Here is a 19,623-nt window from a genome sequence, read left to right on the forward strand (position 1 = left end):
TTTTCAGGAATGTTAAATCACAAGCTGGCCCCCCCGTGCACTGAAAAGCTTCTCAGTAGGTGTCAGCTAAATGCTGCCAGTTGTATTTGGAATATATATAGAGGGGTCTAATGTTTTAATCACTGCTCCACTATAGCTTCTGGTCTCCGGAGGCAGCATTGAGTGCACAGCTGTCGAGAAGCACTCCACTTAGTGAGTGAATAGGAATTCATGCACTGTGTTTGACTTTGCAAGAATTGCATCAAAAATGACGTAAACTGCATGAAAACAAACTGTAAATCTACTGTTGAGAAACACCAACGATGCACCTTTGCTTTAAAAACAAAACCTTTTTTTAGATTGAGATTTTCATTAGTGAACAGACGACACGGTTTGATGAAAGTGTGGAGCTTTAAAACGATTTTCACCGTGAAAGATGAACCACTAGAGTTTCATCTGTTTTCTCTGTTTGCAGAGGAAGATCTCTCGATCTCCTGCATTTTATCAGGCTAGTGTGAAATGTAGCTTTTAGGTGAAAATGGATGAAGTCGGACATGTTGTTGCCATGCTAACACCAAAAGCATAAAACATTTGGGAACCATAAGGAAAACAAAAAGACGTTTTGACGAGCTGTACACAGAGTTAGCTCCAGTCACATGTCAAACTGGTATAACTGGACTGATTTCATAGCGACGTTTTTAACCACTGTGCAGCTGCAAAGAACTTTTAGACAGATTTATTGGTTTGCATTTCTTTGCCTTTGATTTTAGACCGTCCTGCTGACCATATGCTGCGATTTTGTAAACTTTAAACTCTGAAATTAAGTTTGTATTTTCATTTTTTCCTGCACCAAATCATCCGTATAGTAAAGCATCCTACTCTGCTGTGACTCGATGGCCAATATGTACAGTATACATTGAAAGGAATGCACATATGCACATACTTCCTTGTCAGCAGCAGGAAGACAACTGGCAGATAATGATCTGTGTAGGGGCCGAGGGTTTCTCTTTCTCTACGTCTCCCTTTCTTACTCGTGCACTTACTCATTTTCTCTCTCCATCTTTGACAGATTTTAAGTAAATACCAGCAAACAAGCAATTATTTCTGGCAGCCCGGGCCCCTTTTCCCTTCCAAAAGACGTGGAGCAGAGGGAGAGGGGGTGGATGAAATCACCCTAACAGATGTGATTTAAATCAATATTACATTATATGTGCCTTTATTTATTTAAAAAAAAAAGTAACACAGGGAACCAAACCAAAAAGGGCCCAGTGATGACTGCTGCCCTTTGCATGATGGAATAATTGCTTTTAATACATCGGGGTTTTTCATATTTTAATTTCCTTTTACCCCCTGCTTGCCTTTCTTCTGTGCTCCTGCAGGTCTGAGCAATCCCCCCGATGTTAAAATAATATCAGGGAAAAAAACGTAAAATCAGCCGAGCTGTCAAACGTAGAGTTTTAACACAAACCATCTGGTGGAAGGATGGAGGTAAACAGGCGCAAACAGAGCTGGCCTGGGAGGAAGGCTGGAGCAGGGGGGTGGAAAGGGAGGCCGCCGGAGGAGGAGAAGAGAAGCAGAGATCCTGAGAATGAAGAACCTGAACTGTACGGAGGAGGAGTTGGAGTTATGGAGGCTGTGCTGGTAGGAGTTAAAAAAAGAAGAAGTGGAGATTTTTGTGAGAGAGGTGAAAGGTGGAGGATGAAGAGGAGGAGGAGGAAGAGAGACGGATGATTGGGAGGGGAGGATAGAGAGGGTGACTGCAGTGGAGACTTGACAGAAGGAGAGGAGGAGTGGGAGCCTCAAACTCTCCTCTGTGTTGTAGCCATTAGAACAGAAAACAGGACAATAGGAGGGCGTCTTTCCAACACGCTATGAAACCGTCTCAAAATGAATTTGACTCAATATAACTTCAATTAATCAACTTATTCTACAAGCTTCAACTATGATCTGCTGCATATCAACCTTTTTTCGCTGATATCACACGTAGATGTAAAGGACGAGCATACCCACAGTGACAGTTTGATTTGTTTGCCTTTTTGTTTATTCGACCGTGCTTACATGTGAGGTTAGGAGCTGGGGCGCTCTCATCCTGCGCTAGCAGCGTCTAGCTAACTTGGTCAAAACAAAACGCAGCGTCTCTTAGTGCAACCAGATACTGAACAACACAAAAGGGCACCTACCTGTCACTCCGCGCTCTTAATTGTGACTTTAAGCCACATCTTAAACAGGTGAGAGTAACATAGCCAGTTCTCACTCATATAGTTACCAGCTGTTTATGCTAGGATATAAACATCTGCTTAAAAGTAAAGTCAATTAAACAGGAAGGAGGAAATGAAAAACAGTTGATCAGTGTTATGGTGAAGGCTAATCACTGTGTGTCCAAACATGTGTGTTTAAGAGCTGATTAGAAACTGTATTCATTCATCAACAGTGAAATTTGATGCTAAATCTAAAGCTGAAATGTGTGAAACTTTGCCCCAAAACACTTCACGCGCACAGTGTCAGATTAGCTTGTGGCTAATGTTACCTGTGTAAGGTATGGTGCTAGCATCACAGATTATATGGAGGGCACCACTGGCCTTCTTAACATCTATATCTATGTATTGCTGCAGCATAGTGTTCAGTCTAACAGCCTACAGAGAAGACCTCGTTTCCATAATAAAGTCATGCAGAACTATGGTGCTTAAAGCAGTCTGCATCTATTGCACTTTGCTATTTTACAACAATGCATCACAGATACAGAATATAGGCAAGTGCAGATCACTGGGCAACCTTTCAGACTCAGCAGCTAACGTGCTATCCACTGGTTGAATAGTCAAGCACTTCCTCAAAATGTAATATGTAGGTCGACAGGGACTGTCTAGGTTTTGCACCAAACCTCAGTGGACATCTGAACGACATTTGTGAAGTCCCCAGAGTTTCCCGAGGCCGATGTTATATTATCCTGCTGATCAACAGATTGTACGAACATGCAAAGGATTGTGTCCATGTCACATCAATCTTGCTCACAATATGCATCGATTTAAAAAATGTGGCTCTTCAAATACTCGCAAATCTGCTAAACAAAAAAAATCCCCAAGTTACAAACACACATTCTGCGTGAGAATCACTGAATGCAAATATACAGTAGGCCTGCCAGTTAATGAGCAAACTCCACAGGGCACATTTAACGAGTGATTTAACTGTGGTGATTACAGCAGTTAATGTATAAGGATTGGCTACATTTTGCACCCACACAGCATACTTCTTCCTGAATGTCAGACTTGACTGTTGTGCTGTCGAATCAGTAAGCAGGAGCATGCTAATAAAAACAAACTGTACTTGAATGAGAAGGTGTTCAGCGAAATAGAGAACATGTATGACAGGACACGTGTGGAGACAGGGAGGTGACGTGAGTTGGAAAATGCTTCAGCGGATACGTCAGTACAGTTTTCTCTTACCTTTGTTGAGACGGTTCATGATGGCAGCAGAAACATGAAGGAAGAAAGAAAAATACATAAATTAGCATTATGGCTTCACGCTCACATTTTCTCTCTTGCTCCCCCCCCCTCCCTGAGCACTGGAGGCAGATAGCCGCCCACCCCTAGTCTGGTTCTTCTGCAGGTTTCCTGCTGCAAGAAAACATTTATCAAGTAAAATAGTTCACAGTAGTGCAGCTGCAATGGAAACTTTCCCCCCATTGCGAAACTACGCAAGAAAAACTCAAAATGGTGCCACGTTCTGTAAATACAGAGACAAACATAAAACGCTGAAGTCGTCTGAAGATTCAATATTATTGGTTTAAGATAAAGAGTCAAATAAAGCCCTTTGATGCAGATTAAAACAGTAACTACAGGATAAACATGAATGTGTGAACAAATACTGGATACAATGCTGTGAAACTGGCAACGTTGAACTCATAACTTGATACATTACTTTAACCTAGCGCAGGCTGAAATCTGACCATTACTTCAGGTTACCACCGAGAGCATTGAAAGCTGGTGACATTTCTTCATTTGGTCGCTTCGTCAGAGGTAGTTACTGCAGTTACAGCTCACTTCCCCACTTTAGCGATGACTAAGGAATCATCACTACTGCTAGCGGCATTCATCTTTCTTTTGTTGTTGTGCGGTTTTCCTGAAAAACTTGAGTGTCATTCCCACATTCCCACAGCAAACTTGTTAACAAAGAGACTCAGTCCAGCTTTGTTAGACTGAGTCACTCACACAGGTGCAGTTAGCCTGTACGAACAGGCTAACTGCACCTGGAGTTACAGGAGATCTCATTCTTAGTTTAATTACCAATTTGTGGTCTGCGCTTGCTGCAGCTTCTCTGCTATGCTCTGTGCTCAGAGCTATGCTAGCTGCTAGGTTAACATGCGCCCTGCACTTTGACTCACAGCTGGTCCTCCAGTTTGCGGTCGGTCTGTTTGAGTCACTACAGTTTGGTACTCTATTATAACTTCATGAAATAAAATGAGTATACCGATCATACTGCTTTAATACTGGAAAGATTATTTTTATAAATTAGCAACTTTGTTCGTGTCAGCAGGGATTCATTAAGTGAACAGATAGAATCGTATGACTTTGTATAAACGATTATATAGTGATGGCCCTTGCTGCTATAAAGTTACTTCTAGTACACGGAGTAGAGGGTTATTTTATTGTTACCCACAGGAACTCCTTCACAGTGTTTACATTTCCACTGTGGGCCAACACAATGACAGCAACCCTCTGAGCTCCCTCCTCGCACATCGTATCCACATTAACTCACATTCTTTTTGGATGACTTGAATAAAAATGTACATTATTAATGGAAGCTGTTACAAAATTACAACATCAGCCTGTGAGTGTGGGAGACCAGCACTGTAATGTAAACAGAACTGACCCAGGTTGTGCAGTGGAAAGGAAACCATATCTGTGTTATTGGTTTTAGCAGACTACACAACGCCTCTCCTTGATAAAAAATTTGGCACAAAGTCCACACTTAATGAAAAGCTGAAGGAAGCAGCATACCCCTTCAGGATGTCAGCTGCCCCTCTCTCAGTACATTACTCCTTGTGGTGGCGTGCCCCCTCTCAGGTGACACAGGAGCTGATGAGGCCTGACAGAAGGTCAGTGACCTCACTTCCTACTCTAATTGGTCCTGGGTGATAAACCGGCCCCCCGGGACGCAGGGAGATGTAGGGCTCAGTGCAGCAGGAAGCAGCGAGGAGTTGTGGAGTGGGGTGAGTAACTGGGGGCCTTGCGAGGCCTCTTCTAACTCGAGCATTTGGTAATGCGCTAATTAGTTTTAAGAGTTCAACATCCCCCCTTTCTGGCCCTCACTAGAAACAGATGTTAAGCTTGAGGAGGGGGTGGGGGGTGAGACTGCCGAGACCCAGATACGAATCACAGAACAGGAAAAGAAGAGAATGTGAGGCTCCAACGGATCTGAGTCATTCTGCCGGCCTCGCTCTGACAGGTGAAGCGGACGACGGTGCAATTTCACACCTCGCCGAGCGAACGACAGATTCTTATGCGTTAGCGGGGAGGAGAACAAAACATCCCCCTGAAAAGCGGCGCACGTGCCCACATGTACGTCTCTCACACACGGAAACAGAGCAACATAATCTATCCTGTTAACGCTCGAGCCGCGATGCCCTGTTCAGGTGTGTGTGGCGTTGGGAACTTAAACAAAGAGAAAAGGACAAAGTTGTGGGGAGGTGTGAATACACTGGAACGGGGGGGGGGGGGGTCTGGAAGTGATCTGTAGCACTGACAAGAAAACAGGAGTGTGTGTCTGTATGTGCGCAGGGTTAAAGGGATTTAAGGGGGCAAAGGAGGGGGGTTGGGGAGGTCCAGGGAGGCGCAGTTGATGTAACCTCTGACCTTTCGGCACGCTCCACGGCCTCCCAGAAGCCACTTCAAAGTGCACCCTGCATGCGAGTCCCTCGTGCCACAGAAAAAAGGAAAAGGAGAACGAGCAAACGAGCAAGGAGGGCGAGTTTCAGCTGCCATCGCTGTCACCGAGCTGCGAGCACACACGTTACCATGGCACTGATTCACACTTCTACCTTGTAACAAATCTCGATACAATGTTTCATTGTTTCATGTTTACGCACAAATATTTCAAGACTTTGTCTCGACATTCATGTTAAGTAAAAAGAATTTTTGGATCATTGTTCGATACACTTTCCCCCAAAACTCAGCATGTTTGTTTTGTTTTTAACTCACTAGTGCTAGCCAATGATCTGCACATTATAACTGTACATACGCAGTCTGTACGTGTAATGAACAAAATCCTCTGACAGGCGGCAGAACCAGAATCCAGTGACAATAAACCTAAAGATATAATTTATCCACAACAATTAGCTGGACTTAGATCCTCTAAACGAGCAGAAAAGGACTTGCATGCTCAAAAAGTTAAAAAGTCTTTAAAAAAGAAAAAATTATTTTAAATACATTAACTTCTGAGACCACACGTGGACTCTTACGGTGTTTAAATAAATAAAGCTGACTTTAAATGCCAAAAACTGCAGTTCCTTAAGTGACCACTGGGGGCTGAGCACTCAAATCTAACATTAGAGAAGAAATGCATGAAATAGTTTTTATAACCTGTTTTGTTCTTTTTCACTTTGCCCGTTTCAGTAAACACTTACACTCATTTGGGGGTGTGGCCACTATGAGTGACATCCCCACTAATAAGTGTTATTTCTTCCTCCAAAACACTTTTTTCTGGATCTCAAAGATTTTCACATAACACATACTGCACAAAAAAGCCTCTCATCCCCAAACCACAGACCACCCTCCTGCCCCCCCCCCCCAGAATAGCATTAACTGTCAAACAACAAACTCCCATAACACCGTCCTTCTCCTCTCCATTTCCCTTAGCGTGTGTGGTCTGATTACTCAGGCCTCTGCGGTTTAGCTCTGACCCAGCGAGTATTCAACACAGGCAGGGCTGCTGGAAGGTTGGGGGGCACTTTGATGGGGGTGATGTGCCAGGATGAGGAAACGCGATATCATCTGTGAGCTGTCGACTTCCAGCGAGAAAGCAGACCCAGAGCGCCGTTATCATGCCGGCCCCATCGTGCCACACTTGATCCCCCGATTCTTCCCATAGCCCCGTGGCTATTTCTGACCTACGTAAAAACCACCTGACAGTTGACGAGAATCTGTCATCAACCTTGTTGACTGATTGTGTGTGTACACACACTCGAACATATGCATCAACGTACAAGTGCTGTGTGCAAAATATTAAGCCAGCGCACATAGTGGAATTCCCTCCTGACTCTAGCTTCCAACAACAGTAGCGCACACGTCCAAGAGACGGGGGAAGAATTGCTCATTTACTTTGGCTGTGTCGGCTGACAGCAGCCACCTTGGCCAGACCGCCTCCTGCTGCTGCCGGCCTAGAAAGAAGTAACAAAGCAGGAATAGCCTCAAAGACAGAGAGGAACTAGGAGGAAGCGAAGAGAAGGGGCTGGACAGCCAGTGCTGCAGAGTAGATTTACTCAAGTACTGTTGCCTCAAACTAGTGTGCACACTCTCACACTTCTGGCTCTTGCAGTAAATTTTAGAAGTAAATATTTATATGTCAGATAAGAAAGTTGTGGATTAAAGTGCCCATATATATATATAGTTACATGCATGAACCGTGAGGTCACCCAGTACTCATTTCAAACTTTTTAATCATCGTTAGACAAGAACTTTTTTGCACACAGGTTTAGTCCAAACAAACTTGTAGTTATTATTTGATTTTGCCTGTTTCACCACATCAGTATGCAAGAGAAGCCCTGCTTACCACCTACTAACTTTTGTCCCTGTTTGTCTGCACAATTTGAAAAAGCACCGCTTCTGTAGCCAGAGAGTAAAAACACATGACGCAGATCCTCGCTGTAGGCCGGCTTATAAAAGAGCTGAGCAAGAGAGGAGACAGGCTGAGAGTTAGTCTGGAAAATACAGGATCAAAATCATCGTGAAAGGCGATGATCCGAATGCTATCGCGCTGAGGAAGCGAGTCCAGCTGACTCCATAAACACGCCGAGAGTTTGTAAGCAGCGCTCGAGGTGAGAGCGCGTTCGAGACGGAGCAGAGCAGGAGAAAAGATTTTAGTCCTTCATTTCCTGTGAAGGCACGCTAAAGAATTCAGCAACGTGCTGCAAACGTTTCGCAAACAACTGCCGGCCATATTGACGATCACAACTGGCAACATTCCCCCAGTTGGGTTGATTCGGGCTCGACACTCAACAGATTGAGCTGCGTGAGTCTCTGTGTGCTCACCATCGCACATGTTCGAACTGTCATAGCAGTCATCTGCTCAGAGCTCTGTGCACACACTGGCGCACACACACACACACGCAGAGTGAAATATTGACACAAGCTGCTGGAAGCCTGGCTATTTTGTGCAGCAAAACGCAGGAAGGCCTCGTCTTTCCATCGTTCAAATCTTGGCCTGCACGGTTCTGTTTTGGTTCATGTCTCGCTGCTTTTCGGGGGTGAGGGGGCCTGAATGCATACCACATGCTAAACGTGCGCACTCGTGACAATGCGGGGCAATCTGGTTAGAGGCACAGCGTGCTGTTACGCAGGACTTGAGCTGGTAGGGTGTAGGATGTTGATGTAGGCGCAGTGAGGTTTAGAGGAAACGGGTCTTGGGCCCGACCTCCAGATGATCAGTTTCTCTATACACGCAGACCCTGGAGAATATCCCAGCGACCTATGATGACAGACACCATGAATTCTGGAGTCAATGAGCCTAACAAATGTTAACAATGCAGCCCCTCTCACTGTCACCCTCCCCCACCACCACCCTTTTCAGCTCCCAACCACTGGGACCATTGTAGCAATTAGTATAATGAATGTGGTTTTGCTGGTAGGTAATCACATACTGTATAGAGCAGGCCCCCTCCCCACATGCAGGCGCTCGGCTTTGAATGCTTTGGTTTCATTACAGTCCTACTCTTTAAAAAAAAACCTCACTCCCACTTGCTTTCCCTCTCTTTCTCTTCCTTGCAAAGCTCGCCTCCTAACTCCTACACCCATCCTTTCCGCTCCGTTCAAATCTAAACAAAAGACACATCTGGTCTGTCTCTTACCCCCCTTTTCTCCCCTCTAGCTTGCTTTCTCTTTAACTCCCTCCTTGTTTCTAGTCTTTTTCAACTGTTTCTATCAGCGTAAGAGCAGCACTTTGTTGGTGGGAAGAGCTGGGTGAAGGAGCTTTGTTAGTGGGTCAACAACTCGACTAAAGTCTGCTGCTGGAGTTCAGCTCACTGTGAAAGACAGACGCTGTGTCTCACAGCCTCATGCATACAAACTCCCGACCAGCTGAGTATTAATCTGACGGTGTCTCTCAGAACTAACCAGGAGTGGTGCCTAAACTTTCAGTCACACATAAACTCACAAAAACAAAACCCTGTTAATGTGAACTGATTTTCACGTGAGTAATATTTAGCACGTTTGCTAGTAAAACTGTAGTTAACACATTCTCCTAAAGATCTGGTTCAAGACTCGGAGGAGATACAAACCCTGGGGTGGGTTGCATTATGAAGGGCGTCTGTGGATCGCTCCACTGTGATGACCTCTGATGAATAAGGCAGCAGCTGAAAGAAGCTGAACTGATTGAACCAGAGTGCGTGAGTTTCAGTACTCCTGGAGAGGCACAAACACGTCATATTAACTGCTTACATTCAGCAAATCATTAAAACTCTCCATTATCTTCAGCTTACTCAATGTGCAGTAAGTCTCAGTGGGCACTTGCTTGACGTTTCACAATAGAGGGGAAAGAGCCCTAAAATGCATTGTCATAGGTTTTAAAACATTTTAAGAAAATTATGTTTTCTGGAGAAGGAGCCAGGAAAAACGATGAATTTAAATTTCTAGATTTTTCTCTTTAAAAAAAAACAAAAAACGGGCTCATTCCTCAGCCTGTTTCTAACACCTGCTTTGATTTAACTGCGCACTTGATGTCTTTTGGAGTTAGGGCTGCACGATTTTTTGGCTTAGAATTGAGATTTTCTTGATTTTCTTTTCCAGTATAAATATTTATTGCGCTTATTAACTGCACATCAACTTCGTAACAGTTGAGACTGAACATAAAAACAATAAATAAACATAAAAACAACAAATGTCTCACGTTTTGTCGTTGCTCGACACTGCGTGTATAGAGCAGGTAGTGCAACAATAGAAAAATATTTGCGGGACGGCACTGTGTAGCGTTTGTCTAGGGTGTTGATCATTTTCCTTAATCCCTCGTTTTGCACAGTGTTGATGGAGCCATATCTTTGGTCAGGTGATAAGTAACAGCCTCTGTAATTTCTTTGTGCCTGCGGGAGGTCGACGGGTGTAGGGAAGCGCTGTATAAGGTTCCTGTTATTGATGTTTGGGTGGTTGACCGGGACGGATTTTCTCCTGTCACTTTCTCGTCATCCCTGACGTGCTCGCCGTTGTTTTTTCCTGCTAATTTTAGCAGCCAGCTTCTGTATCACGTGGTATGAGGCTCCGCCCTCGTCATTTGTTGAGCAGGAAGAGTGAGCGCTTGTTTTCATGCAGATTACGTCCCGGATCAAAATGCGGTACAATCGTCGTCTTTTTTTTTTTTTTTTAAATCGTTGTCATTTGGAAATGAGATCGTACATAAGTATGAATCGAGATCACGATTTTCTAACGATTAATCGTGCAGCCCTAGTTGGAGTCATTTGAAACCAGCGAGATCAAGAGAAATCTCTTATTGTAACTCCACAACCAACCAATCAGCACACATCAGCAATAGTTTGCTTTGTATGGCTGAAAGCGGCTTCTACCATTATGTTTAACTACTTAGTTTACCTATTCAGACCAATCATCCACCACACCAGCCTACCTGGCATCTGGATAAGCACCACCCAAATCATGAGGTTTTTGAGTTTTGAGCACACAGGTGAGGAGTGGACCCTTAACACTGGCTACATCTGTTCAAACCGTGTCACAAGCAAAAACGGGGACAAATTTAGACCTATCGATTATCTTCTCAAAAGATAACCTCCTTCATCCGTTGTGCCTACTCGAGCCCTCAGGGAGTCTCCGGTCTCCATCAGGCCCACTGACACACACACGCAAATGGAGCCGCAACTGTGCTGAGTGGGCTATAAAAGCCTCTGACAAGTATGTGTGAGTGACTGTTCCTCAGCAGATGTCTAATAACGCACATGATTTAATGCTTTCGACCAGCAAATCCACCAGGTTCAGGCATCAGTACCCGCCCTTCCCAACGGGGTCACCGCGGCTCACCATCTCACCGACTTTCACCCTTTAAGCTGTCAAACGACACCGGCTTCACATCTGGAGCCAGGGCGCCGAGGGTGCTGTTGTCATACAGCAACGCTCGTCTGTTGCTTTTTGTGTTTTCTCTATCACCCCACAGCTCCCTTTTTACCCCCTCAACCTTATCTCTCGTTTCTCTTCCCAGCTCGTTTCTCTCCGTTCCTCCATCCGTCCTTTGGTTTTATATAGAAAAACATTCCTGGTGTTCTACTCGGCTCCAGTGAAACCTGGTGCTTATTTTCAGTGCCCTAAATTGATAGCAAATGTGAGGACAGATCCCTCCTCTCCTTCCCCCCAACCTCCTCCCTTTCTGGCATTAACAGTGAGGATACGTGGAACATTTTCATGACCATACTGAACCCTGGGGTTTTATGTTTTTGAAGGTGTTCTCCTTTTTATTTAACTGCATGTGTTTTTGTTGAGTTTCTGGGGGGAGAGCGTCTGCAGCCTGAGAGTCTCCTTGAGAGCAATACTGAGTCATAGACTTTTTGTTTTTCAATAAGCCCCCCACCGCACCGTGGAAACCAAACCTGGTTAGCCTCAGCTGTCTTTACCCATAATTCAACAATCGCTGCGTGTTTGTTTTCTCGTTGTGCCTCTCTCTCTCCCTCCACTCTCTTTCTCTGACTCTGTAAGTGAAACCCTAACTGCTCCCCTCATTTTGATCCAGCCAACTGAGTTCTGCTGGACCAAAATGCCCTCTATTGTTATGGATGTGTGCCGAGGAGAGAAACTGAGCCTCATGGATCGTCCCTCTGTGGGTGAAGCTCATAATGGTTTTGATTAGAAAATGGGGGAAGAAAACCCGAGTCAGCTCCTTGTGAAGTCTGTTTTTGTTCAAAATTCAAACTCTGGACTTTGTGTGCAAAGGCAAAGGTGCAGCCTTGTAGCTAAACTGACAAATATGACTTTTTTGCAAACCACACGCAAATCAACAACGATGAGCATTTCATTTCACTCATTTGTGTCCCGCTGCTGATGGTGCAACTTGTTATCCATTTGCAACGATCAATGTGTACGACAAAATGAAGAGGGGACAGTGAAAGCCGGCTGAACATGTTGTGTTCAAATCACGTGGGAAGGAAGGTAATGATGGGGAAGAGTCCGATGTTCATGACTCATGCGTGTTCACAATTTTCACTTGGATGCTGTTCTAAATGAATTTTCCAAGTGGGAACTGCTGCTTCAAGTGAAATTTTGAGTATTTTACTACTTAGCGCTAAGCTAATAGACGCAGTTTGCTAGCATAACCAGAAAACGTAACACTGGAACCTCCCAGCAAAACACATCTGGCTCTAAATCAAGCAAAGCAGCTCTCACAAGATTTCAAAATGTCATGTTCACATATGAATGCTTGACATTAATATTGTATATACAGTGATAGGCTAACTAAAAATCTCAGGGTAGCTGAAGGAGACTACAATCAGGAGATTCCTTGAGGCATCGATACTTACAGCGAATAAAGACGTATATATAGTAGAGCTGCCACGATTACGTCGACTACCAAAATCGTCGATGACTGATTTAATAGCCGACGTCGTTTGAAGCTTTGTAAGATCCCAAAAGACGCAGGAATAAGTAGTAGGATTTAAGAGTGTAATAACGGACTGAAACAGAAGATGGCAGCACTGCATGTACAAGGATGCCAGCTGCCGTTAAACCCCGAAGAAGAAGAAGAAGCTGTGTCCCAGAATTCATAGCGCAGCCCAGCTCAGTTTCCAACAATGGCGGCAGCTAGTTAGTTTTAATATTACTCTTATTATTCTTTCTGGGTCACAAAATAAACGTTTAACATATTTTCAGGCGAGAATGTAGCTGTGTAAACCTCAAATATCTGCTCAGTTTATCAAGACACCACATATTTTCAAAAGCGCTCCGACGTTTTCGGAGACGTCTGTTAGCCACTAGCTCGATAGCTAGCCGGGGGCTAGGCTAACTAGAGCCGTGAGAACACCGGACTCCCGGCTAATCGTTTTCAAACCCACCGCTGTCTTTCGCTACTCAGGTTAAACATGATATATAAGTCACTTAGATAACTTAAAAATGTTATTGTTTGGCTTTTTTCAGTATTGTATTTGTTCCTGAGTAAATCGGTTTGGCTGAGATTAAAGTTATAGTTTTTACACAGCTGAATAAACATCAAGCAGACAGCTGATTATCAGAAGTGTGAGATGCTCGAGAATTTACTCCGGTGTCCTGTTATATTTTAGATAACAAGGAGTTTATTAAACTTCACTGAAACAATCTGCAAACTTCATTTAAATTTAATAAACTATCATCTTGTCTTTATTTTTAGTTAGCACATACCTGAAACACTTAAAGCTGTAAGCTAATGATAGTTATATAAGAGCAGATGCTGCTGGTGCAATAAGCTGTATGTTTTACGTCCAATGGATGATGATCTGATTAGTCGACTAATCGCTAAAATAATCGGTGACTAGTCGACTATCAAAATAATTGTTGTGGCAGCCCTAATGTATAGTCAAATGATCCATTGCTAAAGTAGCCAATTTTAATGTTAGCTATTCACACTTATTATACTTTCTGCCCCCTTGTGGCCAACCGTCGCTCACACAGAATTTGGTTGTTCCTGAGCTTAGCGAGAGGTTGGTGGTATAGCTAACTGGTGGTTGTTGTGCTCTGCATGGACGGAGAGCCAAGGCTGCCTGTTTGTATTGGCCAACTTTCAGCATTCCACATGTCTTTGTGATTTTCAGCTCCCTGACCTCAAGAGACCCTCCACGCTACTGTAAGTTATACTCACAGCAGGAGCACAGATGGATCAGGAAGGAACGCTGGAATCCAATTGGTCGTTAGCTGCTTTCTAAACACACTTGCCCGAAAAAAAACACTAGCCACATTGCAGCTGCCACAGCCACATTAGGTCTGAAATATGAGTTGATGATTCCTGTAAATGTTCAGATCAGTGACATCTCTCTTCTGCTGTAGTTTGAGGTAAAAGAAATGAGCTGGAACAGCATAATCCAAGAAGTCATGATGTTAGTCTAGAGAAGGAGAATGGCTAAAGGAGCCACTCACCACTGTTTCTTGATATCAACAAATAAGGCAAATGATTCAGTTCATAGTTATGTTTTATTCTGCAACAAGTAAAAATGAGAACAGCTGAAAACAAGGCCTGAAGTTTAGATGAGAAGATGGAAGCAGCGTGTTGAAATTCCCCACTAATGTTCAAAGTGGAAGTCTCAGGCAGCGGGCTACTTTGAGCTTCCTGTATCTTTGTTAGTAGGGCTAGTCATGGGGCTCGCTGCGAAAATGAAATTAGGAGCGCTAACAAAGTTAGAGGTGCTAATTACAGACTCACGCTAACTGTTTGCCGAGGCAAAGGGAAACAAACTGATTCTATCTGAACTCCAACCGCACCCATATTTGAGCGTAGCCAAGATATCACATAATTTAGTAGTGCCTAACCAGCTATGACAGCCTGTCCAATACCTGTGCACAGCTCATTCGGTAAACAAGCAGATTCTGTTGACATAATAGTGTCAGTATCACCTTGACCTGCTGCTCCACATTTGCTACCTTAAGTAACCCAGTAGGCCATTTAAGCAACATGACGGAGAAGAGCCTGCATGCGTGATAAACAGTTTCAGGTCAAAGACCCAGAAAAGATGTAAGCTTGTTAAGAAAACCTCAAGAAATGAAGAGAGGGTGCATGCACAAGATTACGAAGTGGTGCTGAGGTGATTAGGCTGAGAGAAGGGAGGGAAGACTGCGTTCGTAGCCAAATTAAGGAACAAGTAGTGCCTTGGGGCTGATCTAAACAGGATTTACCTGTTGCTGTCCCGAGGTGACTCGCTTCACTCATTTACCCAACAGCGCTGCAGGGCCTGTACTCCCAAAGACCTCATTAATTAAGGTGCAGACATGCAAAACATTCTGTGTGTGTGCGTCAGTCTGTTTGAAAGTGCATAACCACAATCTCCACGCAAAAACTCTTTCCATTTTTACCTAATTATCTAACAGCATCGCCCTAAATCAGCACTCCTATAAACACCGGGGCAATTTTTTAAACATTCACAAATGTATATGTTAAGAGTTGCACTCACAGAGAGGTCTCTGTAACAGCAATTACCCCTGAAGTGCAGCCGTGTGCCTCATGAAACGTGCTTGCTGTTCAATCAGTCCAGTTTATCCCACTTCAGTCGGTAGAATAATGAATTACAATCTATGACAAACAAATCATGGTGTCATAAATCCTCAAAGCAAAACACAAGCGTGACAGGTGCAGAGATGGAGCAGTGGAGGCAAGAAACTGAACATTTTTGCAAATGTTTCGTTTGCCCCCGAGTGAACCAGACGCTTTGAATTTCTACCTGACAAACGCAGGCCTCAACAAAACGCGGCGCACAACCATCAGCGGGTCATGGCAGGTCGTCACTCTGCTGTTACCAACCCTATTATTCAAGTAAAACCAAAAACAATAACTGTCAACCGCAATCGACAAAAACTGGGAACAAGGCCTGGACTGGCTCCAGCTCCCAGTTTATACCTCTGCAAATGGAGACCAAGCTGTCCACTGCTTCCTAAAACATATTCCTGCATCAGGGCTTTGCTCTGGGGATGTGTGTCAGGATGGTTTACACTCTAAAAACAAACAGGCATCCCATTGCAACAGCGAGAAAATGGATGTGGGTTTGGACACATTGGGAGGAGGTGGGATGGGGTGCAGAGACACAGGGATAGGGGAAGGAATGAGGAAAAGAGGAAGGGGGCGGGGCATCGCGGAGCAAGAGAGTGAAAGTTGTCATAAAACAACAATAAAAGGCATCAGTGCCACCCAGGGACCACATCAAGGCTTCTGCAATGACAGGCTGTGCAGAACACATGTCTGCCTGAACGAGGGAGTGTGTGTCTGTGTGTGTGTGCTCCCTTCTGTCAGTGCTACAAAATGGCTTTGTTAACCATTTGTTTCTCAGTACGAACAAATGCACATCACACATTCGAAAGGGACACAGCGAATACACGAAACCTTTAATTTAGCCTGAACTCTGCTCTTCAGTCACTCAGACAGTGCAGACAACTTAAAAATGGCCAAATGGTCAAATAGTGCAGACAGTAAGTGAACATGGCTTCAGAAGACCCGCCCTCCTGCTGTTCAAACCTTTCATTTGTGATGGGCAGCCAATCAGTGAAGGGAAGCTAAAACAGCATGTTACAGCAGAGGATGAACTTGGGGGCTGCCCCGAACACCAGTGTAAGATGAATAAGGTTGGTTTTTTTGGTTTTTTTGTCATCAACAATTTTTAAACTTCAATAGCAGAACTTAAGGATAACTACATAAATAAATAGTTTAAAAAACAAACAAAAACAAACAAAAAACACAAAACAAAAACAAAGGGAAGTTATCCTATTCTTTCTTTGCACACCAATCCCCACACCACCACTCTGTCATTACTCTTCTGTTCTTTAAGTTACAGAAAGCCAGCTTGTAAAGGACCAAATACAATCATATTGATGCAATTTGTCTAATAAACCATGAGTCACTTTTTCGTAAGACGCCAACTTAGCCATTGTCTTTAGCCACTCTTCATAGGGAGGGGGGTTCTTTTTACGCCAATGTCTTAGCAGGACCTGTTTGAGTAAGAGCCAGAATAATCCATCGTTTTGTATAACTGGAAAAATCTCCATCAGAAAGTTCTGTGGTTATACCAAGTATGGACAGTTTTGGTGAGATACCAAATCTCCTTTTTAAAACACTGAAAATTACCTCCATTATATTTTCCCACCAATCCCGAAGTGCCGAACAGCTCCATAAGATATGTAAAACCGCAGCATTTTGACCATCACATCTCCAGCATTCGTCCGTAGGGGCCAGGTTCCATTTATACCATTGTTGCCGTGTTCGATGCCACCTATGGATTATCTTATAATAAATCTACTGCCTGTTTCTTTATACACAGTATTAACATTTTGAAAACATGAATCCCAACTGAAGATATGTCCAATGCCACGTCCTGGGCCCAGTAGCCCTTAACTTAAAGGTTGGTTTTTAACCATGAAACATATAGTCGCTCTAGTAAAGTCAAAGGATACAAATATGGAACAGAACATATAGATAATCATCTATAATCATCAGTTTCACTTATACAGTGAAACATTTATTTTTACTACCAGGCCATCTATTCTTGCTGCATATGGGTGTTTTCAGAGTTGCTTTCTTTTAGGCTACGTCCACACGTACCCGGGTATTTTTGAAAACGCAGATTTTTCTATGTGTTTGCACCTTTCGTCCACACGTAAACGGCGTTTTCGGTCACTGAAAATGGAGATTTCTAAAAACTCCGGCCAGGGTGGATATTTTCAAAAACTCAGTTTTTGCATTTACGTGTGGACGAGAAAAACGGAGAAAACGCAGAAAACGCAGCGTCAAAGGTGTGCGCCTTTTTTGACGTCACACTGTGCGCCACGTTATTGTTTCGGTGAAATGAATTTCTACAATACTGTTACTGTTACTTCTCTGCAGTGTTTAAATGCTTACATATACACACACAGTTACTGTCCCTCCACACATACGACTCGGTTCTGCTTCTATGCCCCAGCTTTGTTGACTTTTTCCCACCGAGGCTTCTAGACTTCTGATTGGCCAACATTTCTGCACGGTTAGGTATATAGCGCCACCTGCTGCTTTGGCATGTTCCTCGCAGCGTTTTCCTTCATTTCTGCCTTTACGTGTGGACGGGATTATTTTTTAAAACGAAAACGGAAAATCTCAGTTTTCAAAAATACCCGTGTACGTGTGGACGTAGCCTTAGAGCACTGCTTTTTCTAAAACACAGCATGAAGGAAAATCCCTGTCTCCTTAGCCAGCAAATGGCCCACTATGTTCACTAGCTAGTAGCTAGCTTAGTCTGCTTTTGTTATAAAGCTAGCTAACTGCATGTCCTGTAGTTACAGGTGGAAATAGGAAAACAAAAGTCCAATACTGTTGGTGTACTGGAGTGGATTATAGGTTATATAACTCAAAAGCATTTAAGTGTTGCTAATATTTTAACAATCAGCCTTCAAACAAACGGCATCTATCTTTGAGGCATTTATGCTATATAAAAAGAAAAACAAACATGAGTTTATGCAGAAAAAAAGAATAATTGCAAGACATTCCAAGCAAAAGCCATTGCCAAAATAAAATCGGCTAAACTTCACTGCTATGTGTGATAAACAGTGAGTGTCAGGCAAGGCTGTTTACCAGAACAGACCTGGACCAAGCAAGCCAGACAGGCAGCAGTGCAGTGATGGAGGGACCTGAGCCCAGAAGAGAAAATCCTGTTCTTTTTCACAAACACCTTGTAGAGAAAAAAAGCCTGACAACAAAAGAGGCTCTGTGCTCGGGGCTATTTCAGCTAAGAGTCCCAGCCAGGACAGATCCACTGAGAGCAGGAGTGAGATGGAAAGAGGGGAAGAGAAAAGGGAGCTTTATTTGGTTAACAACTTCCACGAATCAGCATGGGGGAAGAATGTGTGTAATTTGGCTGTTTGTTTTAGGATCTTAAATATGTTGGGATTACTTCATCACACATCTAAAGACCAACGAGAAGGAGATGGGCGAGAAACTAGAAGCAGGGAGAACCACGGGTTTTGGTGAGCTCGACTTTGGGCAACATCAAGTGCGTCGCAAAGCACGGTGGAAAAAATATTAGCGCTATAAGTGTCACGGTGCTTCAATAAACAGCTACTGCAAAGTATTTGGCGAGAGGATAATGATGCCGGGCAGAGGTTCCCAGCTTTTCGTTACTTTTTTTGGCAGAAGTACCAAGTGTCAGACGAGCTCTTTGAGTTCATTCCTTCATCAACACCATCATTACTGCTGCGACCGCAGAGCCCGGATCATTTTCACCGTCTGAAGCCATGTGACACACACGGCTTTACTTTTATCACAGTCGTTATCCTTAAGGCTCAGATCGGCCCTTCTCTTTCACATGTTCTTTTAGTGTATTTTTATCTTGTGTAACAACATATAAGATATCATTTCTCAGCGTTATGATCCTTTATGCATCTTGATATTCTCCGGTTATTATCGCGGTTCTCATTGCGAGGGTTTCCCTTCATGGACATCAATAGTTCGAGTGGATGCTTTTGGTTTCAGCATATTATATTAAATATATATTAAAGCACAGATAACTTTGCATCTTGCGCTGTGGTAGCCCGGTTAAAGGGACGAGCGCTGGCGCCCGTGGTGTGAACGGTATCTCGTTAAGGTCTGTTTTACAGCCAGGCCGAAAGGGAACCTGAACTCAGATGAAAAGAACAGAAACAACAGTAAAAGAACAGACGGGGAGGAAAAAAGAAAGCAAAGATCCTCGATGCTCTCAGGGCCAAAACCGCAGATAAAAATCTAACCACAGAATGAAGGCCAGATTGCTCTAAT

General features: G+C 43.7%; 1 protein-coding gene and 2 long non-coding RNA genes across 20 annotated transcripts in view; 1 reads left to right on the forward strand and 2 right to left on the reverse strand.

The window, feature by feature from the left end:
• The window catches only part of nfixb (nuclear factor I/Xb), a 139,335-nt gene that overhangs the window by 68,696 nt on the left and 51,016 nt on the right, over nt 1-19,623 (reverse strand). The gene's annotated exons all lie outside the window — the stretch shown is intronic.
• LOC146520818 (uncharacterized) overlaps nt 1-19,623 on the reverse strand; it is a 30,167-nt gene that overhangs the window by 8,816 nt on the left and 1,728 nt on the right. The window lies entirely within an intron of this gene.
• The window catches only part of LOC146520819 (uncharacterized), a 447,384-nt gene continuing 438,551 nt past the window's right edge, over nt 10,791-19,623 (forward strand). The window contains exon 1 of the long non-coding RNA XR_014873729.1: nt 10,791-12,735. This is a non-coding gene — a long non-coding RNA (uncharacterized LOC146520819). The remainder of the gene's footprint in view (nt 12,736-19,623) is intronic.

This window comes from Neolamprologus multifasciatus, chromosome 4, assembly GCF_963576455.1.
Source record: "Neolamprologus multifasciatus chromosome 4, fNeoMul1.2, whole genome shotgun sequence".
Lineage (NCBI taxonomy): Eukaryota > Metazoa > Chordata > Actinopteri > Cichliformes > Cichlidae > Neolamprologus > Neolamprologus multifasciatus.